We start from the raw sequence: 24,551 nt of genomic DNA, 5'->3' as shown, positions 1-24,551 counted from the left end.
CGACACTTGGTCAAATGCAGTTATGATGATGTAAGTGCAGTCACTGTCACCTCAACTCGAGAATTCAGCTGTGTGTTCTCTTGTTGTACATCGTTAAACCAAGGCTTCAATGTGCCCACGGGATGAGAGCCCAAACTGAGCTTTAGCGAGCAGGTTGGTGTTGAGGCAGTGCTGCTTGATCTGACTGTAGATGACATCTTCCATCAATTTATTAATGTTGTGAATTAGAGCAATGGGGCATTCATCGATTGTGTGATGGTTTGTCTGTGTGTGTACAGGACACACCCTGATAGTTTCCCACAGTGTCAGGTAGGTGCCAGTGCTGTATCCCAGCAGGAACAGTTTGAATGAAATGTTCTCAGGGCCCACAGCCTTTGCATTCCCCGTGCCTTCAGCCGTTTGGAGTTACCACACACAGTGAATAGACTTAGCTGATGGCTGCTATCTGGAGAAGACTAACATAGTTCATCCCATCGACACTTTGGTGTGAACATTGTTGTGAATGGTTCAGCCTTATCTTTTCTATTGTTTTACTGGGCCCTTCCATCGTTGAGGAGGGTGATATTTGTGGATCCTCCTCCTCCAGTGAATTTAGTGCGGCTGAGGTCAAGTATGTTTCTGCCTGTCAGTCGTTCCCTCCCGATTCGGTGCAGCCCCAGTCCAGCAGCTATGTCCTGTTGGACCCGACCATCTCGATCAGCAATGCTGCTGCTGAGCCCCTCTTGGTGCTGGGGTTTGAAATGGCCCACTCGGTATACAGTCCCCAGCTCATTCACTCTGTCAGTGCGTCCTCCAAGTGTTGTTCAATGTAGAGGGACACTGATCCACCAGCTCAGGCAGTGGAGTCATCAGGAGGTTTCCATTTCACTGTTTGATCTGACACCATGAGATTTCGTTATGTCACATTGTTGCTTGAGGAGTCTGTTGAATGCCTCTCTCACATCTCGCCCTCGTCCCCAGACATTTGGAAGGAGGGATTTCCAGTGTCTGCAGTGCTTTTAACTTTTGTCACTACCAATCGAATGGCCTCTTCTGTACTGTATGACACTCACTATATGACTCATGTGATTGGACAGTCTAGGTCTCACTCCTTCAGTTCCTCCAAGTGCCTTGTCTATTCCACAGATTTCTACAATATTTTCTATATTAAGACATTGCATATTTCCGTTTTTTAAACGATACGTGTATCTCTGTATCTTTCCCTGTCATCTCCTCCAGCCGCTACTTCCATTTGTATCTCAGTAACACTCCGTATCTCCACAATCTTTATCTCATACTCCAGCCCCACCTCTCACTGTTAATTCTGCCAGCCCCTGCACCACTCCCTATCTCTCTAATATCCAGCTGCTAAACCTCTCCCCATATCCTGTGAATGAATTATAAAATATCTCAAAAACATGTTCTAGCATGCACAGGCCACACTATCTCTCGACCACCTCCAGCCTTGCTTTCCTCTCTCTGTAACATCTCCAGGCTTGCTTTCCTCTCTCTCTCTGTAACATCTCCAGCCTTGCTTTCCTATCACTGTAACATCTGCAATCTTGTTTTCCTCTCCCTATAACATCTGCAACAATGTGTTCCTCTCTCTCTGTAACATCTCCAGCCTTGCTTTCCTATCACTGTAACATCTGCAATCTTGCTTTCCTCTCCCTGTAACATCTGCAACAATGTGTTCCTCTCTCTCTGTAATATCTCCAGCCTTGCTTTCCTCTCTCTGTAACATCTCCAGCCTTGCTTTCCTCTCTATCTGTAACATCTCCAGCCTTGCTTTCCTCTGTCCCTGTAACATCTCCAGCCTTGCTTTCCTATCGCTGTAATATCTCCAGCCTTGCTTCCCTCTCTATCTATAACATCTCTAGCCTTGCTTTCCTCTCTAACATCTCCATCCTTGCTTTCCTCTCTCCCTGTAACGTCTCCAGCCTTGCTTTCCTATCGCTGTAACATCTCCAGCATTGCTTTCCTCTGTCTGTAACATCTCCAGCCTTGCTTTCCTATCTCTGTAACATCTCCTTCCTTGTTTTCCTCTCTCTGTAACATCCCCAGCCTTGTTTTCGTCTCTCTGTAACATATCCAGCCTTGCTTTCCTCTCTCTCTGTAATATCTCCAGCCTTACTTTCCTCTGTCCCTGTAACATCTCCAACCTTGCTTTCCTATCTCTCTGTAACACCTCCAGCTTTGCTTTCCTATCTCTCTGTAACACCTCCTGCCTTGTTTTCCTCTCTCTGTTGCCTCTCCAGCCTTGTGTTCCTCTCTCCCTGTAACATCTCCATCTTTGCTTTCCTATCACTGTAACATCTCCAGTCTGATTTCCTTCACACCTCAGTGAATTGGTTATATATTTGCTCCTGCATTTTCGTCTTTCTGGGGCTCTATAAAATATCCCCAGCAGTGTGCCTGTCCTCGTTTGGAACATCACTTCGCCCCATAAAGCCTCATTTGAAGACACATCCAAGATATCATCCCTCCTTACTGCAGTAACTGTTCCTTAATTGATAATGCAACACCACCTCCTCTTTAACACCCTCTCCTGTCCTGCCTATAGTTCCAATACAACAGAATACTGAGTTGTTAGCCCTGACCTCCCTCAAACACGTCTCTGTGATGGCAAAACAATTCCACCTCCACGTGTCGACTCATGCCATTGTCACAACAGTTTGTCTGATAATACTTCCAGCATTAATGTAAGCTGGAATATAACACCTGGAATATTCTGTGCCCCGGAGTTCCTCAATCATTCACTATTTGTTATCAGGCTGCCCAAACCATGAAGCAAAATTGTAACTCTGGGACTGAATGAATATTTGTTGAATTTTAATATCTTTTTTAAAACAAATGTATTCAGCAAGTGCAACTTTCCAGAACTGAGCAGCCAGCTCCACATACAATAAGTTTCTGATGGTTAATTACACCCCCACCCCCGCCCCCACCTCAGTGTGCAGAGGGGACAGCCCTCAGTAATGGAGAAAGTGAGGACTGCAGTTGATGGAGGTCAGAGTCAAAATGTGTGGTATCAGAAAAGTAGAGCATGTCAGGCAGCATCCGAGGGGCAGGAGAGTCGATAGTTCGGGCATGAGCTCTTTATCAGGATGGAATTGGTGCATTCCTTTTTTTGATTCCGTGATTTGCAGGATGCTGGGTACCATACTTGCTCAGCAAGGCAGCACTGTATATAGCACTGAAAAGAAAAGCAGCCAATCAATTGGTTGGACAGGGTGTAGACAGGTTGAGGGGAAATACAGACTGATTGAAGTACAAACATAAGGATGGATAAATCCACTGGGCCAGATGGGGTATACACAAGGTTACTCCATGAGGTGATGGAAGAGATTGGTGTGATGTTGGTAATAATATATGTGTCTTCACTGTTCACTGGAGTAGTGCCAGATGTTTGGGGGTGGCAAATGTTATTCCCTTGTTCAGGGAAGGGAATAGGGATAACCCTGGGAATGATAAAACAGACAGCCTTACACCAGTGGAGGGCAAGGTACTGGAGACGATTCTGAGAGACAGGATTTACAATTACTTAAAAAAGACATAGTAAATCAGGGGTAGTCAGCATGGCTTTTTGAAGAGCAGTCATGCCTCACAAACCTTACTGAATCCTTTGAAGATGTGAAAAAAAAACCTTGTTGATGAAGATAGACCAGTAGATGTGTGAACACGAATTTTAGAAGGCGTTTGATAAGGTTCCCCGTTGTGGGCTCATTCAGAAGGTAAGGAGGCATGGGACGCAGGGACATTTGGCTCTCTGGATACGGGCGTGGCTGGCCCATAGAAGACAGAGGGTGGTAGCAGATGGAAAATATTCAGCCTGGAGCTCAGTGAGCAGTGGCGTTCCACAGGGATCGGTTCTGGGCCTGTGCTCTTTGTGATTTTTATAAATGACATTGGTGAGGAAGTGGAATGGTGGTTTAGAAGGTTTACCGATGACATGAAGGTTGATGGAGTTCTGGATAGCATGGTGGGTTCTTGTAGTGTCTGATAAGTGGCAGATAGAGTTTAACCGTTAAAAGAGTGAATTGATTTAATTTGGAAAGGTTGCATTTGCATACAGGATACAGGGTTAAAGGCATAATTCTTGGCAGTGTAGAGCAACAGAGGGATCTTGGGGTCTATGTCCATAGTTTCCTCAGTGTTGCCTCCGACGTTGATAAGGTTGTTATGGAGGTGTATGATGTTTTGACCTTCATTATGAGGGATTGTGATTAAGACCGGCAGGGTTAATGCTTAGGTCAATAAAGCTGAGGTTCAACCACACTAGGATTATTGTGTTCAGTTCTGGTTGCCTCCGTATTGGAAACATGTGGAAGCCTCAGACATTGTGTAGAGGAAATTTACCAGGATGCTGCCAGCACTGGAGGACACGTCTTAGGGAGAAAGTTTGAGGGAGCTGGGGCTTTTTCTCCCTGGAGTGAAGAAGGATGAGAGGTGACTTGATAGAGGTGTACAAGATGTTGAGAGACATAGATAGATTGGATAACCAATGTCTTTTCCCATGGCAGAAGTGGCTATCAACAAGGGGCGTAATTTTAAGTTGATTGGAGAAAGGTTTTGGGAGCTGTCAGAGATAGGTTCTTTACACAGAAAGTGGTGGGGACGGAATGCACCAACATTGGTGGTAGTAGGGTCAGATACATTAGAGATATTTAAGAAGACTCTTGGATAGGCACATGGAAGTTAGTACATTGAAGGTTATGTAGGTTAGTCTGATCTTAGAGTAGGATACAAGGCTGCCAAAACATTGAGAGCTGTAGTGTTCCAAGTTTCACTCAGTTTGTGGATTCTCTCGGTTGGTGAATGTGGGAGGAAGTGAGGCGGGTTAGGGAGTGAGGCGGGTCAGGGAGTGAGGTGGGTGAGGGAGTGAGTTGTGTGACGTCAGGAATCTGGGGTGGGGCATTAGACCAAGACTTCCAGTTTTGATGTGCTTTGTTACATTCACCTGAATGTCAGCACAATATGTGAGGTTTCCAAGACCAGATAAAACCCACCAAGTTCATTTATTAAAACGATTCTTGGCTTGCCATTTACTCCTAGTTTCTTCAGTTTTATTCTGTTGGATGACCGATAATTAGTATCTGAGCATCCATAGGCATGTACAATTTTATTTTGACCCTGGTTAATGTGAAGGTACCTTCAGTGAATATAGTTTCAGAGGGTTCACTGTGAGATACAAGATGCTGCAATAGACTGTCAATTGTGAACGTTTTCACCCAGTGTCTGGTCCAGGGGCAGATGTATGGAATCTGGAGGTAATGCCAGATGTCATCACCATAAGTAACTTGTGCGATGTGATTATGACTCTCCATGTCCATACATCTGCTCCATGGGTCAGGCTCTGACTGATGATGAATTTATAAGGCATGGTTCCTGGTCAGTCATTGGTATCAAATTTAGACAGCATTTTTACCTACACTGAGAGCAGTGATAGCCTGTTGGCTAGTTTCCTCCTTCTGAAGGCGGATCCCAAATGAATCTATGTCAGAGAATGTTTGAATGACTGCCCTGACTCAGGTTGGAAACTGTCTGGACAGATTCAGGAGGCAGGCCAGTGTCTCACTCAGTGCCACAGGCAGCTGTGAGGTCCAGTAGCACTGTACCCGAATTCAGGCCTTTTGGAATCCACTTTTAATGTCATTCATGATGCTAAGTAATGGGTTTACTGATCTGAACAATGTTCAGGAGTTTGCCATGTTTGTGAATTGGGCAATAATAAGATATGAGCTACAATTATTCAACTGAACAATTACTGCATTATCTCTGAAAACAATTACGTTGATTCTATATTGATGGAATTAAAATGTAAACACGAAATACCTTTTATTATACAAAAGTAAGGAATCACATTTTGTTTTGTATTGAGAACGAACATGTCTGGCTATTTTGGTGATCACAATTACACATTGAATCACAGTATTCAAATACATACATTGTCGCTCTATCATTTACAAAGTGGCTGACCTCTAACTGATTACATATTCAGATTGAACAAATGATTGAAAAATCAAATAGACTTACAACTCTTACACATTTAAATATAATCAATCGATTTAATTTCTCACCCGAAATATGTGAGCTTCACCTATTTGCCAACAATTCTATTAGTTTTAAAATAATGATGGAAAATGATAAACTAGATGTAAATGTTAACGTTCTTAAGTGGAGAAATGCCAATTTTGTTGGTATTAGACAATAACTTTCAAAAGCCGATGGCAGCAGATGTTCGCAGGGAAAGGTATGGCTGGAAAATGGAAAGCCTTCAGAAAGGAGATAACGAGAGTCCAGAGACAATATATTCCTGTTCGGATGAAAGGAAAGGCTGGTAGGTATAGAGAATGCTGAATGACTAATGAAATTGAGAGTCTGGTTACGAAAGAAAAGGAAGCATATGACAGGTACAGGCAGGATAGGTCGAGTGAATGCTTAGAAGAGTATAAAGGCAGGAGGAGTATACTAGAGAGGGAAGTCAGGAAATCAAAAAGGGGACATGAGATAGTTTTGGCAAATAGATTTAGGGAGAATCCAAAAGGACTTTATAAATACATTGAGGACAAAAGGGTAAATAGGGAGCGAATAGAGCTCTCAAAGTTCAGCAAGACAGCCTTTGTGTGGAGCTGCAGGGGTTAGGGGTGATACTAAGTGACTATTTTGTATCAGTGTTTCCTCAGGAGAAAGACATGGGCGATGTAAATATACAGAGAAATAGATGGTGACATCTTAAAAATTGTTCATATTACAGAGGAGGAAGTACTGATGTCTTGAAATGCATAAAAGTGAATAAAACCCCAGGACCCAATCGATCAGGTGTAGCCTAGAACTCTGTGGGAAGCTAGAGAACTGATTTCTGGGCCTCTTGCTGAGATACCTGTACCATTGATAGCCACAGTGAGGTGCCAGAAGACTGGAGGTTGGCGAACGTGGTGCCACTGTTTAAGAAAAGTGGTAAGGACAAGCCAGGGAACTATAGACCAGTGAAACTGACGTCAGTGGAGGGCATGTTGTTGCAGGGAATCCTGAGGGACAGGATGCACATGTATTTGGAAAGGCAAAGACTGATTAGGGATAGTCAACATGGCTTTGTGTGTGGAAAATGATGTCTCACTAACTTAATTGAATTTTTTGCAGAAGTAACAAAGAGGATTGATGAGAGCAGAGCGGTGGACGTGATCTATATGGACTTCAGTAAGGCATTTGCTGAGGTTCCACATGGAAGACTGTTTAGCAACGTTAGATCTCATTGGAGTACAGGGAGAACTAGCCAGTTGGATACAGAACTAGCTAAAGGTAGAAGACAGAGGATGGTGTTGGAGTGTTATTTTTCAGATTGGAGGCATGTGACCAGTGGAGTGTCACAAGGATCGGTGCTGGGTCCACTATTTTTTGTCATTTATATAAATGATTTGCATGTGAGTATAAGAGGTATAGTTAGTAAATTTGCTGATGACACCAAAATTGGACGTGTACTGGACAGCGAAGAAGATTACCTCAGATTACAAGAGGATCTTGATCATATGGGCCAATGGGCTGAGGAGTGGCAGATGGAGTTTAATTTAGATAAATGTGAGATGCTGCATTTTAGGAAAGCAAATCTTAGCAGGACTAATACTCTTAATAGTGAGGTCCAATGGAGCGTTGCTGAACAAAGAGCCCTTGGAGTGCAGGTTCATTGTTCCTTGAAAGTAGAGGAACAGGTAGGTAGGTCAGTGAAGAAGGCATTTGATATGCTTTCCTTAATTGGTCAGAGCATTGAGTACAGGAGTTGCGATGTCATGTTGCAGCTGTACAGGACATTGGTTAGGCGACTTTTGGAATATTGCATGCAATTCTGTTCCCCTTCATATCGGTATGATGTTGTGAATCTTGAAAGTGTTCTAAGAAGATTTACAAGGATGTTGCCAAGATTGGAGGGTTTGAGCTATACCTGGTGGTTGAATGGGCTATGGCTATGTTCCGTGGAACGTTGGAGATTGAGGGGTGACCTTAATGAGGGTTTATAAAATCATGAGGGCCATGATTGGGGAGATAGACAAGGTCTTTTCCCTGGTGTGGGGGAGTCCAGAACTAGAGGGCATAGGTTTAGGTTGAGAAGGAAAAATATAAAAGAGATGCAAGGTGCAACCTTTTCACACAGAGGGTGGTTTGTGTATGGAATGAGCTGCCAGAGGAAGTGGTGGAAGTTAGTACAATTGCAACATTTAGATGGTGTCTGGATATGTATATGAATAGAAAGGATTTAGAGGGATATGGGTTGAGTCCTGGCAGGTGGGACTAGATTGCTTTGTGTTATCGGGTCGGCATGGACGGGTTGGACCGAAGGAACTGTTTCCATGCTGTACATCTCTTTGACTCTGTGAATGTAATTTAGAAATGAAAATAATTTGATATGTACTGTCAACTAAATAGTTTATATCATTAAATTGTAGCGTACAATAGTTGAAATCTTGCTATTTTTAGAATGAATGATAAAGAACAAAGAACATTCCAGCACATGAACAGACCCTTTGGCCATCCCAGCCTGTGCTGATCCAGATCCTCCTATTTTCTAAACGTGCCACCTATTTTTCAGAGAATGTATCCCTCTGCTGCCTGCCCATTCATGTATCTGTCAGATACATCTTAGATAACGCTATTGTACCTGCCCCGATCTCCTCTGCTGGTAACACATTCCAGGCTGCCACCACCATATGTGTAAGGAACTTCCCACATATATCTAACCGAAACCCTTCCCCTCTCACTTTGAACTCATGACGCCTCGTAACTGAGTTCCAAGATCTGGGGAAAAAGCTTCTTGCTATCCACCCTGTCTATATCTCTCTTGATTTTATAGACCACAATCAGGTCCCCATCAACCTTTGTCCTTATAATTAAAATAATCCTAATCTGCTCAATCTTTCTTCATAACCAGCACCCTCCATACCAGGCAACATCCTGGTGAACCTACTCTGCACTCTGTTCAAAGCATCCACATCCTTTTGGTAACGTGGTGACCAGAAATATATGCAGTATTTCAAATGCGGTGAAACCAAAGTCCTATGCAACTGTAATATGACCTGCCAACGCTTGGACTCAACAGCTGATCCAATGAAGGAAAGCATGCCTTATGTTGCGTTGACCAGTTTACTGACCTGCGTTGCCACCTTCAGGAAACAATGGACCCAGGTCTCACTGTATGTCAATTTTCCTCAAGACCTTTCCATTTACTGTATTGTTGCTCTTGAACTGGATCTTCCAAAATGCATCACCTCGCATTTGCACAATCTGAACTCCATCTGCCATTTCTGTGCCCATCTCTCCAATCTATCTATATTCTGCTGCATTCTCTGACATTCCCCTTCACAATCTGCTACTCCACCAATCTTGGTGTCATCTGCAAACTTGCTAATCAGGCAACCGATAACTTCCTCCAAATCATTGACATATATCACAAACAACAGTGGTCCCAGCACAGATCGCTTTTGCATACCACTGGTCAAAGGTCTCCATTTTGAGAAATCCCCTTCCATTACTACTCTCTGTCTCCTGTTGGCCAGCCAGTTCTCTATCCATCTAGATAAAACACCCTGAACCCCATGCTGCATCACCTTCTCCATCAGCCTACCCTGGAGAACCGAATAAAACACCTTACTCAATTCCCTTAGTATCTTCTCCAGAAGCTTCGCTACCACTGATCTGAGGCTCGCCGGTCTATAATTACCTGGATTATTCCTGCTATCCTTCTTAAACACGGAGATAGCATTAGCAATGCTCCAGTCCTCCAGGACCTCACCCATGTACAAGGGTCCTGCAAAGATATTTGTTAAAGCCCCAGTTATTTCCTCACTCACATCCCTCAGTAATCTGTGGTAGATCTCATCCAGACCTGGGAGCTTGTCTACATTTCTACCTTTTAGAATATCCAAACTTGCTCCCTCTTCATGTAGACTTGACCCAGAGTACGCAAAGATCTATCCCTAACCTCAACATCCATCATGTCCCTCTCCTTGGTGAATACAGATGCAAAGTACTCGCTAAGAATCTCACCCATTTTCTCTGACTCCATGCATAACTTTCTTCCTTTGTCCTGTGTGGGTCAAACAGTTCTCGAGTTACCCTCTTGCTGCTTTTCTATGAAACGTAGTCTTTGGGATTTTCCTCAACCCTGTTTGCTAAAGATATCTCATGACCACTTTTAGCCCTATTAAATTCCTCAATATTTACTGTGAAATGTGGTTCGTGTAAAGAAAATGAACATTTGTTTGTGCAAGTGGGAACTCAGAACTTTTCAAAGTGTTTTGTGCCAAAACATATTTGAAATCTGTCTCAGTGCAAATAAAAAGCAAGAGAAGAAACCTCTTGGGAAGAGGAATTTTCAGCCACTGTCCCCCCAAAGTACTTCTGAGGTAGAATATAGTAAGGGCTTGTAACAGGGGCACAATTTTTACTATGGGTGGTTTGAACATGCAAATTGACTCAATTAATCAACTTGAGAGTGATATCCTCGAATAATAAAAATTCATGGAGTTTATGAGAGATTATTTCTGAGAGCAGGATGGCATGGAACCAACCAGAGAATGTGCTAATTTAGATTTGATATTATGTAACAAGGAAGGATTAGTGGATGAGCTTTGCCTTGGAAGGAGTAAACACAACATGCTGGAGTTTCACATTCATATTGAAAGAGTGAAGACTGAGTCATACATGAGTGTTTTAGTGTTAGGCAATGGTAATTATACTGGCTTAAGGAGGGATTTGGCCTGCGTGGATGGGGGTGGTTGGTGGGGGTGGGAGAAAAGAATAGTCAAATGCAGGCAGATGAATAAGTTTGGCAAATAATTATGGAGAAACAGGAGTTGCATAACGGGGAAAAAAATATATCCATATCTTGATAAGGAAGTCAAGGATAACATGAAGGCACATCCCAGTGCATGTCATTCTGCACATGTTAGTCACACTATGAAGGATTGGGCAGGTCGGTGGCCTCGTGGTGTTATAACTGAATTCTTATGTGAAAAGCCCAGATAATGGTCCAAATCCTGCCACAGCAAGTAGGGGAGCTTGAATTCAAATCTGGAATTAAGAGACTGATGGTGGTTATGAATCGATTGCCAAGAAAAACCTACCTGGTTCACGAATATCCTTTAGGTAAGGAAACTGCCATCCTTACTATAGATTCACCACTCTCAGGCTGAAGGCCCTTTTGACCGGGCGGTCCATCTGAAAGATTAATCTTACGATGAGCAATAATGAATTTACCATGGAGTACAAAAATGAATAATTATTAAAGCATGCTGTGAAATGGACCCCAGCTTTGACTCAAGTCTCTGTGCTAATCGACATGCTGCAGAATCCAGACAGGCTGCAGATACCCACAGACGGTTTGCAAACAAACCTGAAACTACAGATCCTGTAATACTCACCTGAAGTTGGACCTGAATCGGACAATGGAATGTTGCCCTTGAGCCAACCCATGGTTGGGTCTGATTGATCAGGGTAAATGAACCTGATCATTCCATTGACAGATTCTCCTTACCTCCCCAAAATGGCGTGAAGACATGGAAGGATAAAATCACCACAAAACCCCACACAGTGCAGTAATTGGAGAATAACCAGGGAAAGAGAAGACACCTCCAAGATCATCAAAACAAGAAGACATCACGAAGTCGAACCTGGTCAGCTTCTATTGGGGTGGTTTGTGATCATCCAATGTTAACTTAAAGCATAAGATAATTTGTAACGTTTATCATTGCGTTATAATATGTTTTATTGTTCTAATATTAATTGTGTTCAAAAAACAAATATTGTTTGTAACAGTTAACTCGGTTCGTTTGCTGAATATAAGATTTCAATTACACTGTGCACCAGAAACAACACCTTCCTAATTGCTGACTCAACCTACAAGTTTATCTAGAGACAATCCTGAACTGGAACTCGCAACTCTCTTTGCACTTCAGACTTCTGATTTTTCTCTCCACTTACAAAGTAGTCTATGCCTGTATTATTCCTATTAATGTGCATCACCTCGCACTTTCCCAAGTTGTACTCTATCTGCCACTTCTTTGCCCACTCTCGTAAAAGTTATTCAGTTTCTCATCTATTATTTGTTCCACACAACAATCTCTCCAGCGTCATTTTCCAGTGCCCAAATATCCACTTCTGCTTCTCTTTTGCCCTTTATATGTCTAAAGAAACTCTTACAGTTGTCCTTTATATCACTGGAGAGCTTAACCATATATTTAATCTTCTCCGTCCTTATTTCTTATTTTGTTGCCATCTGTTCATCTTTCAAGCTTCCAAATCTTCTGGTTTCGCACTGCTATTTACTGTGGTATCTACTTTCTATTTTCCTTTTAAGCTAGCCATGACTGTCCCAGTCATCCATGGTTGCCTCATCCTCGCTGTACAATACATCTTTTACCTCAGGATAAATCTCTGCTGTGACTCCTAAATTGCTCTGAGAAACTTCCACCATTATTGCTCCACTGTCTTTCCTGCTCGACTCCTCTCCCAGTCAATTCTATCCAACTCCTCCCTTGTGTCTTTGAAGGTGTCTTTAGTTAGCTGTAATATTAACTCCGATTCTACTTTCTCCCTCTCAAATTGAAGAGTAGGTTCAATCATAGTATGATTACTGCCTCCGAAGGTTCCTTCACCTTAAGCTTCCTTATCAAGTCTGCCTCACTGCACAGCTCTAAATCTAGTATTGTCCGTTCCCTCGTTGCCTGCACCATAAACTGCTCCAAAAAGCCATCTTGTAGACATTCCACAAATTCCTTTCATTGCAAACCACTACCACTGATTTTCCCAGTTCACCTGCATATTGAAATCTCCCCAGTCACTGTAACTTTGCCTTTCCTACATATCTTTTCTATCTCCTCATCTATCACGCGCCCCAGCTTCTGACGACGATTTGTCGACCTGTACATAACTCCAACCACGGGTTTTCAACTTTACGGTTCTTCAATTCTACACACACACGTTCCACACCATCTGACTCTATTTTAAGTAATGGAACTGAGTGATGCGATTGCAAAACACTTTAGCATTGTCTCAAATTTATACCTTAGACATGAAGTAACAATATTTCATTGTCAATTACTTTGCAATATGGCCACAGTGTATTTCTTTGACCAAATATTCTGTCTTTATTATGGAAGAATACAAACTTCAGCGTGGGTTTCCTCCTGGTGCTCCGGTTTCCTCCACAGTCCAAAAATGTGCAGTTTAGATGAATTGGCCAAGCTAAATTGCCCGTAGTGTTAGGTGAAGGGGTAAATGTAGGAGAATGGGTCTGGGTGAGTTGCGCTTCGGCAGGTCGGTGTGGACTTGTTGGGCCCAAGAGCCTGTCTTCACACTGTAACTAATCCAGAAAAAATGTGAAACTGTTCGAGAAGGAAGATATGAAGAGGACATGAGTCTATAAGGAGATTAAGGTGGGTCAAGTGAACAGGCAAATATTGGTGTATGGAACATAGTTGGAAAAATGTGTTTGTGCTAAAAGATATTGGTGGGTTGAATGGAAACGGAGTATATTATTTCAGTGGAGAGATTGGCTTTAGGCACAGAGGAACCGGAAACTTGGATTAAGAAATAAAAATTTTACGTGAACATCAAACTTTTAGGGAGGTAAGACAAATGTTGAAACTTCCTGAAACAGAATACATTTAAAAGTTGGGACGATTTTGTACAGATTTACAATGAGTGGTGTAACCACATCGAGAGAGCGATGGCCATAATGATATGAAATGCAATCCAGAGAATCTTCACTCAGCTGACTCTTGTGAGGAGCGTTTATTTCAGGAGGAAATCTTGAAATGACTGGCTCTGGATCTGCTGGGCTTTAGGCGAAAAACATGTGGTCTTGCTTAACCTCAAAATATTCCAAGTAGTCTTTCAAGTTTAATTCTAAAACAATATTTCACCTTGTGTGAGAGAATACCATGAGTGGATGGAGAGTAAAACAGAAAAATGTCTCTGTTAAGAAAATGGTGATTTGGTGTCATTCTCTCAGAGTGTTGTGTCTTTGTACAATTCTCTTCCCAGATAGCGATGGAGGATACGGCATTGAATATTTCTAAGGCAGAGGCAGGCAGATTCTTGACTATGAATGATGCACGAACATTGTAAGGGCAAATGAGGAATGTGCGATTGAGGTCACAATCAGGTCATCCACGACCTTATCACATGATGAAGTTGTTTTGATTCCTTACTCCTGATGCTAGGTTTTACATTTCTGTTGTCTTTAGATACTGAAAATAAAATAACACAGTTCTCACAATTTCAAAGACAGTGACAAACTCTTCAGATCAACAAAATGCCCTTGTTGTTTAATAATTATTATAAAATCGGATTGTCTTTTTCGTTCATTTGGGATTTTAATGGAGCTAGCACAGCATTAATTGCCCTTGAGATGTTCCAGTTCAGTTGATGTTGGTCCATCCAAGTGGCTGTTGGGAGGGAGTGCCAGCAGTGCGTCTCATGTGCTGGTTTAACTGTGGGCAAATATTACTGGTGAGGAACATCTCGCAGGATAACAGACTCTTTGTCAATACGAATATATGGGAAGGAATGTGTTAGTCTTCAGAGAAATAACAACCTTACACGAGAAGTCTATATAATAATGAAGCGAAGTCTGTTTCTTGGTGAACTTAAAATAATGATGACAAACAGCTGGAATAATGTGGATGCTGTTTTGGACGATTCTTACACTGAGCATGTGAATTATCCTGGCTGATTTCAGAGATGTCTGTGCTGTCCTAGGTTGAGTAAGTGCTGATACTCCATGGGATGATGCTTGTTTGTAATCTCACAACTTACTTAGCACAGTTCGTTGGAACAAACCAAGTCCAATTGGTTGCTGCTTCAGAATATATCAGACATTTCATGGCTGCCACCACATGGAGTCATGTAATAAAGACAAGGCCCGTCCAGTCTGCACCACCCAGTGCTGATACAAGTGTTTTATAATGTTTGTGAGGTTACCTTCATGAACCATCTTCCCAGGCAATGCATTTTTGACACATATCATGCTCTGGGTTCGAATCAGATTTCACAAATCCTCTGTTAGTATCTTCTCTTTGACTTCAAACGTATTTCCCATTGTTTTTGACCCTTTGACTTAGGGAATAGTTGTTGTCTGTTCACTCGTCCCATACCTCTCATGCTATAATACACCTCTGTCAGGTTCACCCCTCACCTTTCTCTGATCCAAAAGCAAATCTAACCTATCTTCATGGTTTGTGTTCTCCTTTGTCTTGTTATATCTTCCAAAGTGCAGCATCTCTCATATTTCAGTGTTACCTTTTATCAGTCATTGATCTGGCCATCTGAAAATCTGTTTGTACCCTCCTGTAACCAACACATTCCTGCTCACCTGGATAATCATTGTGTCATCTACAACATTGTATATCATCGTCCAACATTGTTTATCATCTTCTAACATCTCACCCCCAACATATACCACATTCTTATCATCGCAATTTATTAATTTCAGAAACAAACCTTGATTTCCTTCCTGTTCTACCGATGTTGTTGCAGAATTGAAATTCCAGTCTCTTGTTTTTCCTATTTTGGTGAATTTACACCGTGAATCAGTTGTGGTATTTTGTGAGGGAGCCACAAACAGTATTTTGGACATGGAGCTCAATCCTGCTTTTATACTGTGCCCCTCTGCATGTATTATTCATAATGCTTGGACATAATTAATCTTGGACTAGCGTTCGGCACCTTGCCCTGCAGCATTTTCATTTTACGTGGGCCTGCAGCTTATTCTTTACAACATTCGCTGCAGTAGTCAGAGCTGAAAGAACTTTTTCATCTGCAGGATAGACACAGGCTCATTCATTAATTTTGTTTGAAAGAGCTAGAGCAATTATGATAAAGATTTAATTAAATTCTGGATTATAAACACACTATAGAAGATAATTCACGTTTTCATTTCTACACTGAATTGAAAGCAAATTCAAAGAAAAAACACCCACCGTTCAGAATATTGTTTGAAAAGTGATGCCATGTTGATATAATGGATTAAGGAAGACCACAAATCAATTTTCTATTGAATTTTTCGAGGACATTGTTCAAGCAAACAGTGTTCTTGTCTTTTGCTCCTTATTCTTTCAACTGATCTGCCTGTGTAATTTGCGGTGAGATCAGAGTGACTTCCCTTTCAATCGAAGCAGGACTTGACTGAGAGTAGAATCAAGGACCCTGAGCAAAACTGTGATTCATGGGAATTAGAGAACATTCTGCACTGGGAATGGGAACAAGAGCAAAATTAGTCTCTGAAAGGTATCTTCCAAGTTGCGTGTCATCCTGACTAGGGACTAATTTGCTGATCCTTCACAAGTATTTGTTAAAAATCTTGGAATGCCCCTATAAAAAGGTCTGTCTGGATCTGCATCACTTTGGATTGAAGAGGTAAAACAGGCCAACTCTGTGTCACTTATTCCAGAGACATTGAGGATGACAAATAAACTCTGCTCTTGCTAGTGCCTTCCAAAACCATGGATGAATACGTCTTGTTAACAAATACACATATATTTTATGTTTTCATAGATATATGGAAACTCTTGGAAAGGTAAGATCTTGCTGGATGAGTATGATGCCAGTGACATCAGGAGCATGATAAGACATTGATAACAATTGGGATCACTACTTCAATCAGTTACTTTCAGAGGATTGATCATGTGATGTCATGAACACCGAGTTCAACATTTTCATAATGCATTATGACAATGGCAATAAACTATCGGTATTTGGGGAGCTGTCAGGCACATAGTTTTTCATTTTTCATTCAAAACCCATAACCAAATTCTTGAGCGTCAATAGAAATGGCAGATTCGCTGTTCCCTTTCAGATCAGACAAATATCCACTGTCCAGAAGAGTAACTAAGTTGAAAGTGCAGGAAAACATTTGCAGGTTCTGAGCAGAGAGGAACACAATTAACTTTTTGTTTGCAATATGAGTTTTTCAGAAGAGGATCATATAAGAAACAATATGCTGCCTCTGTTTCTACCTCCAGATCCTGACTCATCTGTAGTGTTTTGTCACTGTTTACTGTTAAGAACAGAGAACATAGATCATACAGCACAGAGCAGGGCCTTCAGCCCACGATGTTGGGCCGAACATTGATCCTCATGTGAGGTAGACCAAATGTATGAACTCTCAAACTTATGTGACCATACGCATGTCCAGCAGTCTCTTAAATGTCCCCAATGACCTCGCTTCCACAACTGCTGCTGGCAACGCATTCCATGCAACTCTGTGTAAAGAACCCGCCTCTGACATCTGCTCTATACTTTCCGCCAAACAGCTTAAAACTATGACCCCTCGTGTTAACAATTGCTGCCCTGGGGAAAAGGGTTTCTGGCTATCAACTCGATCTATGCCTCTCATTATCTTGTACACTTCAATTAGGTCCCCTCTCTTCCTTTTTTCCAACGAGAAAAGTCCAAGCTCAGTCAACCTCTCTTTGTAAGATAAACCCTCCAGTCCAGGTAGCATCCTGGTAAACCTCCTCTGAACCCTCTCCAAAGCATCCACATCTTTTCTATAGTCGGACGACCAGAACTGGACACAGTATTCCAAGTGTGGTCTAACCAAAGTTTTATAGAGCTGTTACAAGATCTCACGGCTCTTAACCTCAATCCCCCTGTCAATGAAAGCCAAAATACCATATGCTTTCTTAACAACCCTGTCCACCTGGGTGGAAATTTTAAGGGATCCATGTACCTGCACACCAAGATCCCGCTGTTCCTCCACACTGCCAAGAATCCTGCCTTTAATCCTGTACTCAACTTTCAAGTTCGATCTTCCAAAGTGCATCACCTCGCATTTATCCAGTTTGAATTCCATCTACCACCTCTCAGCCCATCTCTGCATCCTGGCAATGTCATGCTGCAGCCTACAACAGTCCTGTATACTGTCAATGATACCTCCAATCTTTGTGTCCTCTGCAAACTTGCTAACCCATCCTTCAACCTCCTCATCCAAGTCATTAATAAAAATTACAAAGAGTAGACGCCCAAGAACAAAGCACTGTCGCACACCATTCACCACTGACTTCCAGGCAGAATATTTTCCTTCCACTACCACTCGCTGTCTTCTGTCGACCAGCCAATTATGTACCCAGACAGCTAAATTTCCCTGTATCCCATTCCTCCCGAACTTCTGAACGAGCCTACCATGGGGAACCTTATCAAATGCCTAACTGAAGTCCAGATACACAACATCCACCGCTCGAGTCACATCAACTTGTCTAGTAACATCCTCAAAGAACTCAATAAGATTTGTGAGGTATGACCTGCCCCTCACAAAGCCGTGCTGACTGCATTTAATCAAGCCATGCTCTTCCAGATGGTCATAAATCCTATCCCGCAGAATCCTTTCTAATTCCTTGCAGGTGACAGACGTGAGACTGACTGTCTGTAATTTCCCGGGATTTCCCTATTTCCTTTCTTGAAGACAGGAATTACATTTGTCTCCCTCCAGTCCTCTGGTACGAATCCGGTGGAGAGCCTGGATGCAAAGATCTTCGCAAGTGGCGAAGCAATTACATTTCCCGCTTCCCAGAGCAGCCGAGGACAAATCTGGTCTGGCCCTGGCGATTTGTTAATATTAATGTTTGTCAAAACTTTCAACACATCAGCTTCCTCAATCTCTATCTGTTGCAGCATGATTACCTGCTCCTCAATGGTTTCATTCACTACAAGGTCCTTTTCTTTCGTAAAGACAGAAGCAAAAAACTCATTTAGGGCTTCCCCAACCTCATTAGACACTATACAGAAGTTCCCTAAGCTATCCCTGATCGGCCCTACTCTTTCTTTGATCATTCTCTTATTCCTCACATATGTGCAAAATGCCTTTAGATTCTCCCTAATCCTTCCTGCCAAGCCTTTTTCCTGTCCCCTCCTGGATCTCCACAGGCCATTTTTGAGCTCCTATCTCGCCTGCCTGTCATCCCCTCGAGCTGAGCAAGACCCTTGCTTCCACCACCTTACGTAAGCTGTCTTCTTTCTTTTGACGAGAAGCTCCTCCGCTCTCTTCATCCAAGGTTCCTTTATCTTACCACTTCTTACCTGTCTCAGAGGAACACCTTTATGCATCACTCGCAACAACTGTTCCTTAAACAGTCTCCACATGTCTGTAGTGCCCTTTCCATGGAACAATTGCTCCCAGTCCATGCTTCGCAATGCAGTCTGATAGTATCATAGTTTCCTTTTCCCCAACTAAATATCCTCCCATTGTGCCTGCTTCTCTCCTTCTCCATAACTATGTAGAATATGAGGCAGTTGTGATCACTATCACCAAAATGCACTCCCACCGCAAGATCTGACACCTGACCCAGCTCATTGCCGAGCACCAAATCCAAAATGGTCTCTCCCCTCGTCGGCCTGTCAACGTACTGAGTTAGGAAACCCTCCTGAACACACCTTACAAAAACAGCTCCTTCCAAATCATCTGCCGGAAGGAGGTTCCATTCAATATTGGGAACGTTAGTCACCCATTACAACTACCGTATTCCATTCACACTTTTCCAAAATCTGCCGACCTATGCTTTCTTCAATCTCCCTGCTCCTATTGGGGGGCCTGTATTTAACCCCTAGTGAGGTGATTGCTGCCTTACTGTTCCTAATTTCCACCCATACCGACTCAGTAGGCAGACCTTCCTCGATAATGGTAACTTCTGTAGCTGTGATACCCTCTCTGATCAGCAGTGCTACACCCCCTCTTTTTACCTCCTCCCAATTCTTTTTAAATGTTCTAAACCCTGGAACATCCAGCAACCATTCCTGTCCCTGAGAAACCCACGTCTCTGTTATGCCACAACATCAAAGCTCTAAGCTCATCACTTTTATTCACATTTTCCCCAGTATTACCAAGCACAGTGAATCCGTTTTGGGGGAGGGGGCGGGGCCGGGGAATGGTTTCGAAGTGGTTAGCATGGCTGTTTCACAGTACCAGGCACACGGATTGGGGGATGGGGGAGGGGGAAGGAGCATGGTGTCTCAGTGGTTAGCAAAGCTGTCTTTCAGTACCAGGGACCCGGTTTTGGGGGAGGGAGAGGGGGCATGTAGTCTCAGTGGTTAGCACGGCTGTCTCACAGTACCAGGGCCCTGGTTTGGGGAGAGGGGGAGGGGGGCATAGTGTCTCAGTATTTAGTATGGCAGTCTTTCAGTACCAGGGACCCGGTTGAAGGGATGGTTTGGGTAATTGGGACACGTTGTCTCAGTGGTTAACACAGCTGTCTCAAAGTACAAGGGACACGGTTTGGGGGGAGGGGAGGGGGCATTGTGTCTCAGTGGTGAGCACGGCTGTCTCACAGTACCAGGGATCCAGTCATGGGGGAGGGGGAGAGGGGCATGATGTCTCAGTGGTTAGCATAGCTGTCTAACAGTACCAGGGCCGAGCTGAAAATGTGTTGCTGGAAAAGCGGAGCAGGTCAGGCAGCATCCAAGGAACAGGAATCGACGTCGATTCTCCTGTTCCTTGGATGCTGCCTGACCTGTTACGCTTTTCCAGCAACACATTTTCAGCTCTGATCTCCAGCATCTGCAGTCCTCACTTTCTCCTCACAGTACCAGGGACCCGGTTTGGGGGGGAAGGGGGAGGGGAAGCGGGTGTATGGTGTCTCAGTGGTTAGCACGGCTGTCTCACAGTACTAGGGACCTGGTTTTGAGGGAAGGGGTAGGGGTGCATGGAATCTCAGTGGTTAACACGGCTGTCTCACAGTACCAGGGACCTGGTTTTCAGGGTGGGGGAGGGAGCATGGTGTCTCAGTGGTGAGCACAGCTGTCTCATAGGACCAGGGATCCTGTTTTTGGTGGGGGAGAGAGGCATGATGTCTCAGTGGTTAGCACGGCTGTCTCAAAGGACCAGAGACCCGGTTTGTGGGGAGGGGGAGAGGGGCATGATATCTCTATGGTGAGCACGGCTGTCTCACAGTACCAGGAGCCCGGTTTGGGGGAAGCCGGAGGGGGGGCTGGTGTCTCACTGCCTTTGAGATCTTCCAAAACCTTTCCCCAAACACCTTCAAATTATGCTCACCTCTTGTCAACCGTTTCCACCTTGGGAAGAAGTCTCTGGCTATTTACTCTCTCTGTAAATCTCACCATCTTGTTCAGCTCTATCAAGTTACCTCTCATCCTTCTTTACTCCAATGAGAAAAGACATAACTCCCTCAACCTTTCTTCATAAGACAAGCCCTCTAATCCAGGCAACATTCTGGTAAATCTCCTCTGCACCCGTTCTAAAGCTTCCATATCCTTTCTATAATGAGGCGACCAGAACATTTCAAATATGGTCTCACCAGAGCTTTATGGACCTTCAGCATAATCTTGTGGCTATTCAACTCAGTCCCCCTGCTATTGAAAACCAACACACCATACGCATTCTTAATAACAATTTCAGCTTAGGTGGCAAATGAGAGACCTGCAGACATGGACCCCAACATCCGTTTGTTCCTCCACACTGCTATGAATCCGACATTTGACCCAGTCATCTGCATTTACCTTCGACTTCCAAAATGAATCCCTTCACAAAATAGGACATTGGAACAGAATTAGACCATTTAGCCCCTTGGATCTGCTGTGCCTATTGGTCACAGCTAAAATGTTTCTCAGCCACATTCTCCTGCCTTCACCAACTGACCATTGATTCACTTATTCATGAAAAACATACTTATTTCTATCTTAAAGAAACGACTGTGTGTGTGGGCGTATGCATGTGTTGGTGTGTAAGTGTCCATATCTGTATTTTTACGTGTTGTGTGTTTAATGTGTCTATGTATGTTTGTGTGCATCTCTGTGAAATGATGGCTCTGTGATTTTGGGGGTAAATCCATTGAAATTGAGATAAACCCTTACTCCCCTCCTCCACCTCTACGTCTGTCCCTGTTGAGTTTACAGTCATACAATGCCACCCTCTGCTGGTCTCCACATGCCGCTGCACAAGTGTCACTTTTTTTTCTATCAGAGGACATCAAATACTGTGAATATTTCACATTGCACGGCTGTTTGGTTTTGCAAGTATCTCTGGATGCACAGAAGAGTTTGTCTGATACCTAGATATATTACCACCACCACTGGGCCAGTTTCAGGACTTTTCAATCCTTTCTCACTTACACCTTGTAGGGGTGAATTATAGAATATTTCAATTTAAAGAACATGTAATAAATTCATCGCATCACCTTACAGATGATTTGGTCAGAATTGCTTGGCTGCAGTTGCAGTGGAAATACTCTTTAAGGTGTACACTCTGTGTAACAAATAATCTTCAAAGACAAATCACTTTCACATTGCCGAACGAGCACATATATTACTCAGGAGCATTCGCCACTCTGAGTGTCCTCAGTACAATTATGATCCTCCCAATACCCAACTGTGTCTGTGTGTGTGTGTGTGTGTGTGTGTGTGTGTGTGTGTGTGTGTGTGTGTGTGCGCGCGCGAGCGCGCGCGTGCATGTGCAGCTGGTGCTGTCAGTTTGGATGGTACTATGATCTACCTCCCTCTACCCACCTCCTAGACTGAATCCCTTATGGTTTTCTCCCTCCACTGCCATCAATGCAGTAGAGTGTGAAGACCAGCAGAGGCGGACATTGCATCACTTTAAACACCAGAGAGGCTGGCAGATCCGCTGTGCACACTGATACGCACAGAGACATGCAGATACACAAAGATATGCATATTGATACACAGGCACACATAGAGACTGGTGCAGTCACACAGATATTAAAGCACACAGAGAGAAATGCCAATATATTAATGCATGTGCACACACAGATATACAGGCATCAGTACAGACACACCACAAACACTGACACACCGACATTTATACAGAAATCCAGAATCTGTCAGTATTTATTTTTCGTTTGGGGACTTCCTCAATATTTCACTCAATCTTGTGGTGTGTGCCAAAATTTCTGTTGATCCGTAGGGACTCCTCTGCACCCTCACGATAGCTTCTACATTTTTCCTATAACAGGCGACCAGAACTGAACACAATATTCCAAGTGTGCTGTTACGACACAGCAAGGAACACGTTTGTGAATTAAACCAAATACCCAGAAAAGCTTACCTTGCCTTATCATCTGTTAAAGCACCCATCCTCCTCCTCTAACCAAAAACAAAGTACCTGTGCCACAGCTTGGAAAGTTAACGAGTTTTTTTTTCCTTTTTTTTCAACAGTCTCTTTGGGAATTTAGACTCATGGGAATGGAGGTTAAGGCAGTTGAATGTTCCTCCTGCAGAATGTGGGAGGTAAGGGTCACCACCAGTGTCCCTGCTGACGACATCTGCTGGAAGTGCATCTGACTCCAGCTCCTTGAAAACCGCGTTGGGGAACTGGAGCTGGAGCTGGATGAACTTCGGATCATTCGGGTGGCAGACGGGGTTATTGAGAGGAGTTACAGGGAGGTAGTCACTCCTAAGGCACAAGAAAAAGGCAAATGGGTTACAGTCAGGGGACGGAAAGGGAACCGGCAGGCAGTGCAGGGATCCCCTGTGGCCATTCACCTCAACAATAAATATACCGTTTTGGATACTATAGGGGGGACTTACCAGGGGAAAGCAGTGGGGTAGAGGGCTCTGACACAGCGTCTGTCCCTGCTGCTCAGAAGGGAAAGGGGAAGAGGAGCAGAGCAGTAGTCATTGGGGATTCCATAGTTCGGGGGACAGATAGGAGGTTCTGTGGGGACGAGAGAGACTCACGGTTGGTTTGTTGCCTCCCAAGTGCCAGAGTTCATGATGTCTCTGATCGTGTTTTTGGGATCGTTAAGCGGGAGAGGGAGCAGCCCCAAGCCGTGGTCCACATAGGCACCAACGACATAGGTAGGAAGAGAGATGGGGATTTAAGGCAGAAATTCAGGGAGCGAGGATGGAAGCTTAGAGCTAGGACGAACAGAGTTGTTGGCTCTGGTTTTTTGCCCGTGCCATGTGCTAGTGAGGCAAGGAATAGGGAGAGAGAGAAGGTGAACACGTGGCTGCAGGAATGGTGCAGGACGGAGGGTTTTGGATTCTTGGATAATTGGGGCTCTTTCTGGGTTAGGTGGGACCTCTACAAGCAGGATGGGCTTCATCTGAACCAGAGAGGTGCCAATATCCTGGGGGGGGGGGGGGGGGGTGGAGGGCGGAATTCGTTAAGGCTGTTGGGGTCGGTTTAAACTAATCCAGCAGGAGGATGGGAACCAAAATTGCTGTTAGAGTACAGAAAGGGTTGAGAGTAGGGAGGTCCAAAATCAAGTTTCAGTGACGCAAGATGGCACCGGCAAGCAAGAGGTTGGTTTGTGGTGCGTCCACTTCAACGCCAGGGACACGCGGAATAAGGTGGGTGAACTTGCAGCATGGATTGTTCCCTGGGACTTCAATGTTGTGGCCATTTTCGAGACATGGTTAGAGCAGGGACAGGAATAGTTGTTGCAGGTTCCAGGATTTAGATGTTTCAGTAAGAACAGAGAAGATGGTAAAAGAGGGGGAGGTGTTGCATTGTTGGTCAAGGACAGTATTGCAGTTGCAGAAAGGATGTTTGAGGAATCGTCAACTGAGGTGGCATGGACTGAAGTTAGAAACAGGAAAGGAGGGGT

This window comes from Chiloscyllium punctatum, chromosome 28 (genome assembly GCF_047496795.1).
Source record: "Chiloscyllium punctatum isolate Juve2018m chromosome 28, sChiPun1.3, whole genome shotgun sequence".
Taxonomy (NCBI): domain Eukaryota; kingdom Metazoa; phylum Chordata; class Chondrichthyes; order Orectolobiformes; family Hemiscylliidae; genus Chiloscyllium; species Chiloscyllium punctatum.
Note: the sequence above shows the minus strand (reverse complement) of the source record.